Below are 13,978 nucleotides of genomic sequence, written 5' to 3' on the forward strand. Positions count from 1 at the left end.
CATCATTTTGAGCATTTATTGCTTTAATGTGGTATTTACAGGTAATCACGCTGTAACAGCATGCGTAGTTAGAAATGATAGGTTCACAAAGGTACATGTATCACATTGGAACAACCGAAATAAAATGTTCAAACGTACCTATCTTCTGTATTTTAATTTTAAAAAAACCTACCTGTTACCAACTGTTCGGCTAAAATTGTGCGTCATATGTTTGTGACTATTACAGCGCCATCTACCGCAAAGCGAAAAAAGTGGTCCAACTAAAACAGTCATATTTCTTTACGTACTACACGAATATGTAATAATAAATAGGGGTTCGTATTTTAAAAAACGCAGTTGTTATCCGTTTGACGTATGACAGCGCCATCTAGCGGGCCAACCATAGCGCCATCTGGTTTCCCCTTTAAGCTAGACAAGTTTCGTTCTTTGTAGTTTTTTTCGTTTGACGCTTATTTCGTGAGATATTTGGCCCGGCCATGATCAATGGACCACCATGAATATTAAAGAAAACACAGAAATAAAGATTACAGTAACAATGAAAAAAATTAAAAACAAGAATAAACACGGGCATTGCTCGTGGCCGGCAGGGATTTCCGAGCGGTTCTGGGCGGTACAGTCTGGAACCGCGCGGCCGCTACCGTCGCAGGTTCGAATCCTGCCTCGTGCATGGATACGTGTGATGTCCTTAGGTTAGTTAGGTTTACGTAGTTCTAAGTTCTAGGGGACTGATGACCCCAGATGTTAAGTCGCATAGTGCTCAGAGCCATTTGAGCCATTTGATACGTAGCGTATTCTGTCTTCGATCCTTCTCCGTAGACCAGAGAACAGATTAGACCCTGCATTTGCAGGGTAGTGAAGGAATTAATGAGCTCATAATCTCCCATGGAGGGTCCAATAAGATCTTCTGGGTAGGTAAGTCCATGACGGGGGAGTGGCGGTTTTGGGTGGTTTGGTGGGACAAAAGGATATGGAATTTCGTGGTGATGGTATGTACCGTCGCGAAGCGAACTAGCAATCTCCTTCAGTACAGCACTTGCGCTGTACATGTCCGGAAGCGGGAGGATTGGTACTTCTTCCCACTCTTCTTCTTCTTGTGCAGTTGCTTCTGTGTCTTTTTGCTGTATCGCCTACTCTTAGACAGGCTCGTCGGTTTGCGTGGCCACCGTTGCGAACTCCTTCTCTCGTGCAGGAGTCGTCTGGACGGCGGTGTCTTCTCTGGTGGTGGAGTCTTCTTTGGCCGAGCGAAGTTCCTGCCTCAGCACAGCAATCTGACGCCAAGACTCACCTGATTCCGCCAACATGGCCGCCCTCTCAATATGCGAGCAAAGTTTCTTGGATATTGCCTCAAAACCACTTCTAATCAAACTGGACGAGGATGATAGGATTAAGTGTGTAGTAGCCTATCTGACGGCTTGCGAGTAGTAATAACTGTTAAATGGTTCAAATGGCTCTGAGCACTATGGGACTTAACTGCTGAGGTCATCAGTCCTCCAGAACTTAGAACTACTTAAACCTAACTAACCTAAGGACATCACACACATCCATGCCCGAGGCAGGATTCGAACCTGCGACCGTAGCGGTCTCGCGGTTCCAGACTGTAGCTCCTAGAACCGCTCGGCCACACCGGCCGGCAAGAACTGTTAACTGTTAACTGTTAACTCGGGAGCACAACTCGAAAACAAGGCTACTCCACGTAGAAATAATTAAGTGGTGCAGCCATATCAAGTACACGATTGTGGTAAATAAGACATATATTTACTGGTGGAAAGGGCACTACAGAGAAACTCCACGATTAGATTGAACGGCACTAGTTTACAGAGAAAGATTTGAAGGCGGACATGGCTTCTTGTACAGCGTCCTTTAGACGCCTGGGGACGACGTCTTCTGTACAAGAGACCACCTCTTCATGTGGGTGGCCATTTGCTTCTGATTCGTCTTCTTGTCCGGTTCGTGCCAATTCCTGTTGTACGCGCAGGAACGGTCGTTCGCCGCGTGTGACGCAGGTACAAGGACTATCCTTCTCCTTCTTGCAGTCGCGTGTGTCATGTGCTTGCGCACACTTCGAACACGCGACTGCGCCGCTGCAATGCTTGGCGTCGTGGCCAAGCTCTAGACAGTGAAAGCACTGTGCTACAGACTTCTTCTTCCTGTTGCCGGACGTTCCTGCTAGAGTGAGCAGAAAATCCGCTAGGGCTGCAGCTTTGCGCCCCCTTCCGTGTCACGACATCTCGAGCAGCAACAGCGACAGCAGCAATCCGTACCTACATCTACATCTACATCTACATGGTTACTCTGCAATTCACATTTAAGTGCTTGGCAGAGGGTTCATAGAACCACAATCATACTATCTCTCTACCACTCCACTCCCGAATAGCGCGCGGGAAAAACGAACACCTACACCTTTCTGTTTCGGGTTCTGATTCATCTTATTTTATTTTGATGATCATTCCTACCTATGTAGATTGGGCTCAACAAAATATTTTCGCATTCGGAAGAAAAAGTTGGTGACTGAAATTTCGTAAATAGATCTCGCCGCGACGAAAAACGTCTTTGGTTTATTGACTTCCATCCGAACTCGCGTATCATATCTGCCACACTCTCTCCCCTGTTACGTGGTAATACAAAATGAGCTGCCCTTTTCCCTACCATTTCGATGTCCTCCGTAAATCCCACCTGGTAAGGATCCCACACCGCGCAGCAGTATTCTAACAGAAGACGAACGAGTGTAGTGTAAGCTGTCTCTTTAGTGGACTTGTTGCATCTTCTAAGTGTCCTGCCAATGAAACGCAACCTTTGGCTCGCCTTCCCTACAATATTATCTGTGTGGTCTTTCCAACTAAAGTTGTTCGTAATTTTAACACCAACGTACTTAGTTGAATTGACAGTCTTGAGAATTGTACTATTTTTCGAGTACTCGGATTCCAACGGATTTCTTTTGCAACTCATGTGGATCACCTCACACTTTTCGTTATTTAGCGTCAACTGCCACCTGCCACACCTTACAGCAGTCTTTTCTAAATCGCTATGCAACTGATACTGGTCTTCGGATGACCTTACTAGACGGTAAATTACAGCATCATCTGCGAACAACCTAAGAGAACTGCTCAGATTGTCACTCAGGTCATTTATATAGATCAGGAACAGCAGAGGTCTTAAGACGCTTCCCTGGGGAATACCTAATATCACTTCAGTTTTACTCGATGATTTGCCGTCTATTACTACGAACAGCGGCATTTCTGACAGGAAATCACGAATCCAGTCGCACAACCGAGACGATACCCCATAGGCCCGCAGCTTCATTAGAAGTCGCTTATGAAGAACGGTGTCAAAAGCTTTCCGGAAATCTGTTAGCGTCTCGGCTCTGACTGAGCGCGCTCGTGTGCTGCGCCTTGGAGGGCAAGGCGTTTATGTGGGCGCAGACGGCGTTGATGTTGTCGCACCCAGATAGGAGTTGGCTGGTGCCGGCGATCCACTGGTGCTGCCCTGGACGGTGGCAGTCTCGGAGAGGGCCACACCATCGAGGGTGAGCCGCCCACACGTCCCCAACCAGCGCCGACGTCGTGTACAGCGTATGCTCAGTACATCTGTCCACCACAGTCTTGATAGTCTGTCTAATATATTACATGCCAGAACTGCAAGCAATACGATATACACCTGCCTTATGCAAACCAAGATCATCCTACACGAAACCTAGAAGGATCCTAATCTTAGAAGGTTGACAAAAACCACATTTCAATCATATTTCCGCAAAATACGACGAATTCAGTTCGGAATTTTTCCTGCGTAAGGCTAAAGGCTTTGGAGCCACTTAGGTGGTATCATTACTGCACAGCTGGCCGACAGCGCAACGCATGTCTAATCTGTCTTTCACTATAATGATCCTGACGAAAGGTGACTTAGAGATGGGCTAACTTAGCTGACAAGCTCTAATGGTGCGAGATTTACGAAGTAAGAGTGTTCCTGGAGCCGCTGTGTAGCAATTCTGGACGACTGAGTGTCGCATTGCCCTGTGGAATTGCTCAAGTCCGTCGGAAACACAATGTACACGAATGGATGGAGGGGATCAGGTAGGATGCTTACGCACTTGTTCCCTGACAGAGACGTATCTAGCCGTATCAATAGTCCCATATCACTCCAACAGCACGCGCCCCACATTATTACCAGCCCCCACCAGCTTCAAGAGCCCCCTGCTCACATGCAGGGTCCGTGGATTCATGAGGTTGTCTCCGTCCATCCCCTCGTACAATCTGAATCTGGACTCGTCCGACCAGGCAACATGTTCCCACTCAAGAGCAGTCCAATATCGATGTTGACGGGTCCAGGCTAGGTGTAAGACTTTGTGTAGTGCAGTCAAGCCGGCCGCGGTGGACTCGCGGTTCTAGGCGCGCAGTCCGGAACCGTGCGACTGCTACGGTCGCAGGTTCGAATCCTGCCTCGGGCATGGGTGTAGTTCTAAGTTCTAGGGGACTGATAACCACAGCAGTTGAGTCCCATAGTGCTCAGAGCCATTTTTTTGTAGTGCAGTCATCAGGGATATACGAGAGGGTCTTCGGCTTCGAAAGCCCATATCGATGATGTTTCGTTGTATTGTTTGCAAGATTGCCCTTCTTGATGCCGCAGCACTGAAATCTTCAGCAGTCTGCGGAAGGATTGAACTTTTATCACGTTGAATGATTGTCTTCAGTCGTCGTTGGTCTTGTTCTTGCAGGAGCTTTTTCCGGCCGCTACGATGTCGGAGATTTTCTGTTTTAAGGATGCCTGATATTCAAGGAGCACCCGTGAAATGGTACTTCGGGAAAATATCCACTTCAGCGCTACCTCGGTGATGCTGTGTACCCGTCATGTGCCGACTATATCACCACGTTCAGTTAAAGCTTGATAACCTGCCATCATAGCAGTAGTAACCGATCTAACAACTGCGCCAGACACATGTTGTCTTATATAGGCGTTGAGAACTGCAACGCCATATTCTACCTGCTTATATATCTCTGTATTTGAATATGCACGCCTATACCAGTTTCTTTAGCGCTTCGGTGTATTATAGGTCGGAGTGAGCACTACATTTAGAAGTCGCAGGATTTCTTAGGTCGATTAGAGGAAATGATCCTGATATTTTAATAAGTTTGGATATGGTCTCTCTGTTCACTACTGTTCCTCTGTCTGATACGGTACTGTTGTTTGTGGTTAGGTTTGGTGCTGAATTAACGAACATATTTCGACATTTGTTGACTTCCACTTACTTTTTATTCAATGACTAGTACTGCGAGCAGACAGATGGAGTTGCAATGGAAGCCCATTGTCAACAATTATTGCCAGTTTGTTTATGGAAGATTTCTAGGAATATGTCAGCGGCTTTCAAAACTACGTGTTTTTCCAGATATGTAGACGATACTTTGTTGTTTGGTCTCATGGCAGTGTGAATTTGATCGACGTTTTCGATCCCCTTTATTCAGTCCAACGGAATATTCGTTTCACTATGGAGGTGGAAAAAATGGCTTTCTTCCCTTTCTTTATGACGTGTTGGCCAGGACGAAGTTGGATGGTATGTTGCGACGTGCCGTTTGTAGGAAGCCTATCACACTGGTCGTATGTGCACACAGATAGTTGTCACTATCCGGCTAAACGAGAGAGGGATCCAGAGTTTGTCAGCTGAGTTACCCCATTTACAAGTCACCTTTTGTCAGGATAATTATAGTGGAAGACAGATTAGACATGAGTTGTGCTGTCGACCAACTGTGCACCGAGTGAGAGGTGCCAACACCGAGGTTTCAGGAAAGTCTACGGACATTTGGCCTTAGGCAGGGAGTATATTGCGGAAAAATGATGAGAAGTGTGTTTTTCGAGTACTATCTAAGATCAGAGTCCTTTTAGGTTCCGGTCTCGCGGTTCTAGGCGCGCAATCCGGAACCGTGCGACTGCTACGATCGCAGGTTCGAATCCTGCCTCGGTCATTGATGTGTGTGATGTCCTTAGGTTAGTTAGGTTTAAGTAGTTCTACGTTCTAGGGGACTGATGACCACAGCAGTTGAGTCCCATAGTGCTCAGAGCCATTTGAACCATTTTTTTAGGTTCCGAAAATGATGATCTCGATGTGGGTAGTGCTAGTGTATATCGTATTCGTTGTAGTAATGGCATGTCAGATGTTGTTGAAGTTGCGGTTTTCAGTCCTGAGACTGGTTTGATGCAGCTCTCCATGCTACTCTATCCTGTGCAAGCTTCTTCATCTCCCAGTACCTGCTGCAACCTACAACCTTCTGAATCTGCTTAGTGTATTCATCTCTTGGTCTCCCTCTACGATTTTTACCCTCCACGCTGCCCTCCAATACCAAATTGGTGATCCCTTGATGCCTCAGAACATGTCCTACCAACCGATCTCTTCTTCTGGTCAAGTTATGCCACAAACTTCTCCTCTCCCCAGTCCTATTCGATACTTCCTCATTAGTTATGTGATCTAGCCATCTAATCATCAGCATTCTTCTGTAGCACCACATTTCGAAAGCTTCTATTCTCTTCTTGTCCAAACTATTTATCATCCATGTTTCACTTCCATACATGCCTACACTCAGTGCAAATACTTTCAGAAATGACTTCCTGACACTTAAGTCAATACTCGATGTTAACAAATTTCTCTTCTTCAGAAACGCTTTCCTTGCCATTGCCAGTCTACTTTTTATATCCTCTCTACTTCGACTATCATCAGTTATTTTGCCCCACAAATAGCAAAACTCCTTTACTACTTTAAGTGTCTCATTTCCTAATCTAATTCCCTCAGCATCACCCGACTTAATTCGACTACATTCCATTATCCTCGTTTTGCTTTTGGTGATGTTCATCTTATATCTTCCTTTCAAGACACTGTCCGTTCCATTCAACTGCTCTTCCAAGTGCTTTGCTGTCTCTGACAGAATTACAGTGTCGTTCTAGGGGACTGATGACCACAGCAGTTGAGTTCCATAGTGTTCAGAGCCATTTGAACCATTTTTTTAGGTTCCGAAAATGATGATCTCGATTTGGGTAGTGGGAGTGTATGTCATATTCGTTGTAGTAATGGCATGTCAGATGTTGTTGTTGTTGCGGTCTTCAGTCCTGAGACTGGTTTGATGTAGCTCTCAATGCTACTCTATCCTGTGCTAGCTTCTTCATCTCCCAGTACCTACTGCAACCTACATCCTTTTGAATCTGCTTAGTGTATTCATCTCTTGGTCTCCCTCTACGATATTTACCCTCCACGCTGCCCTCCAATACCAAATTGGTGATCCCTTGATGCCTCAGAATATGTCCTACCAACCGATCTCTTCTTCTGGTCAAGTTGTGCCACAAACTTCTCTTCTCCCCAATCCTATTCGATACTTCCTCATTAGTTATGTGATCTAGCCATCTAATCATCAGCATTCTTCTGTAGCACCACATTTCGAAAGCTTCTATTCTCTTCTTGTCCAAACTATTTATCGTCCATGTTCACTTCCATACATGTCTACACTCCATACAAATACTTTCAGAAATGACTTCCTGACACTTAAGTCAATACTCGATGTTAACAAATATCTCTTCTTCAGAAACGCTTTCCTTGCCATTGCCAGTCTACTTTTATATCCTCTGTACTTCGACCATCATCAGTTATTTTGCTCCCCAAATAGCAAAACTCCTTTACTACTTTAAGTGTCTTATTTCCTAATCTAATTCCCTCAGTATCACCCGACTTAATTCGACTACATTCCATTATCCTCGTTTCGCTTTTTTTATGTTCATATTATATACTCCTCTCAAGACACTGTCCATTCCATTCAACTGCTTTTCCAAGTCCCGTTCTGTCTCTGACAGAATTACGTCATCGGCGAACCTCAAAGTTTTTATTTTTTCTCCGTGGATTTTAAGACTTACTCCGAATTTTTCTCTTTGTCAGATATTGGTCAAATTATGAGGACTGTAGAGGACCGATGCACTGAGCATAAGAGTAGCACACACATACAACAGCCGAGAATATCTGCCATTGCAGTACATTGTCTTGGTGCCGGTCATCGTAAGGAACATAACAACATGAAGATTCTGAGATGCAGTTCCAGCTACTGTCATGGTGGTATTAAGGAAACTCTGCGTGAAATCCTCGTCTGTCACTTGTCAAAAACAGAGGAACGGAGATGATGCTACCCTGCCCATTGATTAGTAATTTCATTGTCGCTAACCTCTGATTTTTGTCTTGTGATGGCGCTTGTGTTTACACGATGTGTGTGTGTGTGTGTGTGTGTTATTTTTACAAAGTTCTCTGACAACTGAGGTTCAAAATTCCCTTTGCCAACTCTTACTTGCTTCAGTTTTGCCTTGAAATTGGCGGTACCTGGTCCCATCAGAATATCAGTGGTTATCGACGTCGTATCTTGGGTGCTTCCCATAAGTTGTTTGAACATTGTATGCGCCAGGAGAAAGTAAGGTCTCACAAGGGAATGCTGTTTCTTTTAGTCGTTTCCACCTACTTTTGGAAATTCACTGTGATATCACATGTCGATACTAACCCACGAGCGTCTTAAAGTTGGTAACAGAGTTAGAAGTTTCCATCATATACCGATTGCAGACGTGGGGTCTGGGGAACAAATTGGTGCAAGCCCACTGAACCACACCTCGAGCAGTTTCGTACAACGAGCGCCCTCTTCAGCCACGATACAGGACGGTAAGTAAACATTCAAGAATGGGAGTTTCACTCTGCAGCGGAGTGTGCGCTGATATGAAACTTCCTAGCACATTAAAACTGTGTGCCGGACCGAGACTCGAACTCGGGACCTTTGTGTTTCGCGGGCAAGTTCTCTACCATCTGAGCTACTCAAGCACGACTCACGCCCTTTCCTCACAACTTTGGAAAGTAGGAGACGTGGTACTGGTGGAAGTAAAGCTGTGAGAACGGGGCCTGAATCGTGCTGGGTAGCTCAGATGGTAGAGCACTTTCCCGCGAAAGGCAAAGGTCCCGGGTTCGAGTCTCGGTCCACCACACAGTTTTAATCTGCCAGGAAGTTTCAAGTAAATATTCTGTTTAATGTGATAACTTGTTCGGTAACCGTTTCTGCTCTTGTCTAAATTTTCTATGACTGCTGTTGCAACATCGATCTGTAGCCCACCTATCCGTACTATCCTTTTTGATTTTTTTCCTTAGTGGAGCGGTTTTCCCTATCTGCCTTGCTTCAACCTAATAAATCCACGAATCGTGTTGGATTTATTGTTGACAATAAATGGGTCAATTCGTACATTAGCATGTTTACCGGACTGTAACATTAATGGTGAAGCCACAAGCCTATACAAGTGACCAAGCCCTTTCACAAAAAGCGGAACAACAATCTGCGTTAAATGTAACTTACAATGTACATAAGTCCTTACCATTTTCAAGGGTCCTAGTTTTCCGCGCACTTCATGCACAGAACGTTAGCTGTGAATTTGGGAATTAATATATACTGCCTCATGAAAAGTATCCGCACATCCCTAAGTAATGTGTAATTGTCTACTAGATGTCACAGGAGGCATACCCGCCGGTATGAAAGGAGGCGAGGAGTATAGCGTTATCAGTAGGGAAGCAGTAACTGCATATATGTCTGTCAGAACTTGGAATGAGGTCTGGTCACTGGACAACACCTGAGTAGCAAATCCATCAGAGACACTTTAACCCTCCTAAAGCTGTCCAATTCGGTTGCCAGTGACGTGTTGTGATGTGGAAACTTGAAGGAATAGCTGCAGTTAAACCAAGACCAGACATAACTCGTACTGACCGACAGAGAGTGTTGCGAGGCGTGGCTATTAAAAATCGCATGAAATCAGTGAAAGGAATGGCTCTTGAGTTCCATAGTGCAACTAGTTGTCCAGATAGCACAATTAATGTACGTCTTAAGTTAAATAGAGCGGTGTACATTAGTCTGGCAGCACCTCATAAGCCACGAATTTCTGTCGTCAATGCTAAGCGATGCTTGAGGTGGCGTAAGGATGTAAGGATGTGGATAAATTGAAATCAGTGATTTGGAGTGACGAATCACGCAATACTCTGTGGCAATCCGACAGGTGGGTTTGGGTATGGCGGATGCCTTGCGAACGTTAGCTGTGTAATGCCAACATTAAAATGCGGAATGTTTTGTTTTGCGGGAGTGTTCTTCTTGATTAGGGAGTGGGCGGGCCCCTTATAGCGTCTGAGCAAAAGCTAAATGAGGAAGGCTATGAAATCGTTTTGCGACATTATGTACTGCGTTGCAGCACACACAGAAAGGTGTAACGTCACCGGTTTTTCTAGTTGGTAGGCGATAGATTAGTACTGATAGGGCCTGCCTAAAAATCGGCGATAGTCGGTAGAGCGATGATACTGTTATTAGGTAAAGTCGACGTTACAAAAAACAGTGCTGAACTGAACTTTCGACTTGTGCGTGATATTTACTTCACCAATTGTGACCAATATTACTCTACCCGTCGTAATGAACTCGTTTATATTAGATGGTTTAACAGTTGCTATTAAAATATTAATAATAAATTAAATTCAGTTCCACCGACATCAACTTCCCCATAGTTTGGTTGTAATGTCAAATCTCTAATAAGTTGTAACATTGCGATTGCTTCCTAACGTCAAAGAGTTTCTATATATGCGCCGAGCGCTTCAGTCAAATATTATCACAGCTATGTCAACACAATTATGTAATTTTGAATCACAAATGCGTAAATTGGCACGAAGGGGTGGTTTATTTCGCAATAACAGTCACAAGGCCGTCAGGAAGAAGCTTTCCCAGGTGGTGGTGGTGGTGGCGGGGGGGGGGGGGGGGGGGGGATTTTATAAATTATCTGCTTTAAAACTATTGCCAAGTTCCAGAGTCCATTTGCAATTACAAATGAAGTTAATAGTCTATCACTGTTCAATGCCTAACTAGAGTTGAGTTCGAGTTATCTAATTAAAAATTCATTTCAGTCTAACATAAGGTAGTCCTCTATCTGAAATCCAAACGATGTTATAGTTGAAGTCAATGTTTCGTTTCACTGCGTCATAGTAGATTACAATTATCAAATGGCTGTTCAAGTGGCTCTGAGCACTATGGGACTTAACATCTATGGTCATCAGTCCGCTAGAACTTAGAAATACTTAAACCTAACTAACCTAAGGACACCGCACAACACTCAGTCATCACGAGGCAGAGAAAATCCCTGACCCAGCCGGGAATCGAACCCGGGAACCCGGGCGCGGGAAGCCAGAACGCTACCGCACGACCACGAGCTGCGGTCTACAATTATCTATCCTCGAAAAACAATCTAACCGCCTCTACATATACAAGAATTCAAACAAGTCTGACCAGCTTCGGCTAGCTCTCGTTACGTAGTGACAATAGATCAAATTTTCCTTAGCCTTTACTGACGATCCTCAAACAGTACTCACACGAAGTATTCTTTGAGATCGTTGGTTCTACTTTGCTAATTTCAATTATATTTATTTTGCGATTTACTATGATTGTGAGTTTGAGTTTACTAGGATTCTATCTTTCTTTTGTTAGTTGATAAGTATAAGGTTCTTGTTTCAGTTACTGGTTATTATCAAAATAATAGACATAAATGGAACTTCGGTTACTTGTTCACTTTTCATGGTATTTGGAACTTATTTTGGGGAAATTTTTGGGCTTATTGGTTCCTATTTTTTTCTCTTTTCAATTTTCGCCCGAGGAAGTGGCATTACAAAGGGGACGATGACTGATGGTATTAGCATGACGGTGCACCCTGTTGTGAAGCAGCATTTGTGAGGTAATGATATATGGACAATGAAATGGACAGGTCTCCGCAGGATCCTAACATGACCTCTATGGAACAGCTTCGCAGTTGATTAGAACGCTGACGTCGCTCCAGGTCCCAGCGACTGGTTTGGGCCCTCGAGGAAGGTTGGTCTGTCATCGCTACACAGAGATTCAGACTTCTCACTGAAAGCGTTACCAACAGAATTCAAGACGACATAAAGGTTAAGGATAGGCACAACACACTTTAACTGCTCTAAATGTTGTCCGATTGCTTTTGATCATATAGTTGTGGGCAAATATAAACTCTTATATCAAGTAGTAATTCAATGTGGGGTACAATGGTAAACCTCCTGAGTCATTTCTTTTCTCCTACATTTAAAGGTGTTTTTCTACCGTGCAAACACTTTTAGAAAAACTGTGTATTCAGAGAGAGAATTGCAGCGCTGTATGAGACCCGCTGAAAGCGTTCCTTTCACGGAAAACCCTTTTTCAATGGACGGTCCACGGTGACTTTATTAAGTAATCTCGGCGCTCAGGACGAGGACATTGTCTCTGCGGCTGCCGTATAACAGCCCTTATTCAGCCAGAGCTAGGGGGCCACCGGGGAGAAATGAGAATCAAACGACCTCTCAGATGCTACCGTGGCTCCATGAATAACAGGGACCCCCGCGTCAGATCACGCAGGGAACCAGCAAGGAGAGGGAGAGGGAGAGAGAGAGAGAGAGAGAGAGAGAGAGAGAGAGAGAGAAGGAGACAGGTCTGTGTGCCCTTATTATTTCTCACAATATTAACTCTGGCAGCCGGCGTGCGGTGCACTTCGCGTGGTCTTCCGAAATTAACTTCTGTATCCGCGACGGCAGAAATAAAATGTTTAATTTTAAACCCTCTTTGCAGAATCGTCTTAAGCTGTTTGCATTTCACATTAGAGCCGAGAGAGTTTCCTTGTAAAAGGGGAACAGATACAAAAGATACGGAATACTCCGTGCTCTCCGGAGCTCACCGCTTCCCGTTTTTGTTTAAAAGCTTCCGCGTATTATTTAAAACGAAGTGGGCTCTCACGCCTGAGAGGATATCTGCAGGCGGAACAATCTAACTGTCGGCTTTCTCGTGTGATTACTGCGCTCTCTAACGGCCGGGATGGTTTTCTCTATTACTTTGTGAAGCTTCGTTGTTTCAGATGTTGATGGAGAGACTTATTCGAAATTTAGTTCGGAATATGAAATGTATGATGTAAATATAAACTTTATTTTCATTCTTCTTCATCTACAGAGCGTTTGCCGGGTTTACGTGTCACTAGCGGAAGCACATATGTTTCCTAGAGTAATGGGTGTTTGTGCACAAATACCATGTAGTACATACATTTTTTTCTTGTAAACGCCTAAAATGAATGTTTTTGTAGATTTGTCTGGTTCTCATGCAGAATACAAAAATGAAGCAACGTTTATTAAGAGAAAGTAGCTACACATTACGATTTTGTCCAGGGAGGGTATTTACGTACTGAAATGTATGAAGTTTCGCAATTCCTTAGCATCTTGTTTAACACTAAAGAAAATAACTCTTCAATGCTACTGAACCAAACAGAAAACCTGAAACAGATATACCAGTGTATACCTATCTCTCTTCTTTGGATAACACAGAAGCAGTTAGCGAAAATAACTGTACCCGTGATATTGTATTTTTTTATATTTTTATCAGGTCTCACGTAAGTGTAACACAGAGGTATGAAAGAGTATACAGCTATCTTTAAAATATGTGGGAGACTAAGGATTCAGACTCAGGTCCTATTCAGCACATCACACTTCAACACTCCTGGCTTCAGCAGTCAAACGACTGGAGCAGACATGACTGCCTTGGGTGAGTATAGAGTTACCTTTTATTTGTGGTGTCATATTGGTTCTGGTCAAGAAACCAGGAAAACTTTCTAGGCTTACTATTCTCCTATGTATGAAGGGGGCAGCGGCTCGAAAAGTTTCTTGCCCGACAAATAAGAAATGACAGAAATTTTATAATACCCTTTTAATACAAGTTTCTTGTGTATACTTACACACTTGCGGATACGCTCAGATAACTTCTGGAAACCATTCGAATAAAGGGTCTTCGATTTCGAGCACAACCAAGCGGTCACAGCATCAATAACTGCATCATCATTGTCAAATCGTCGTCCTTTGAAGTATTTTTTAGTTTTTGGAAAATAAAAACGTCTGATGGGGTCAAATCTGTAGAATATGGTGGATGACGTGACA

The sequence above is a fragment of the Schistocerca gregaria genome, chromosome 4, assembly GCF_023897955.1.
Source record: "Schistocerca gregaria isolate iqSchGreg1 chromosome 4, iqSchGreg1.2, whole genome shotgun sequence".
Lineage (NCBI taxonomy): Eukaryota > Metazoa > Arthropoda > Insecta > Orthoptera > Acrididae > Schistocerca > Schistocerca gregaria.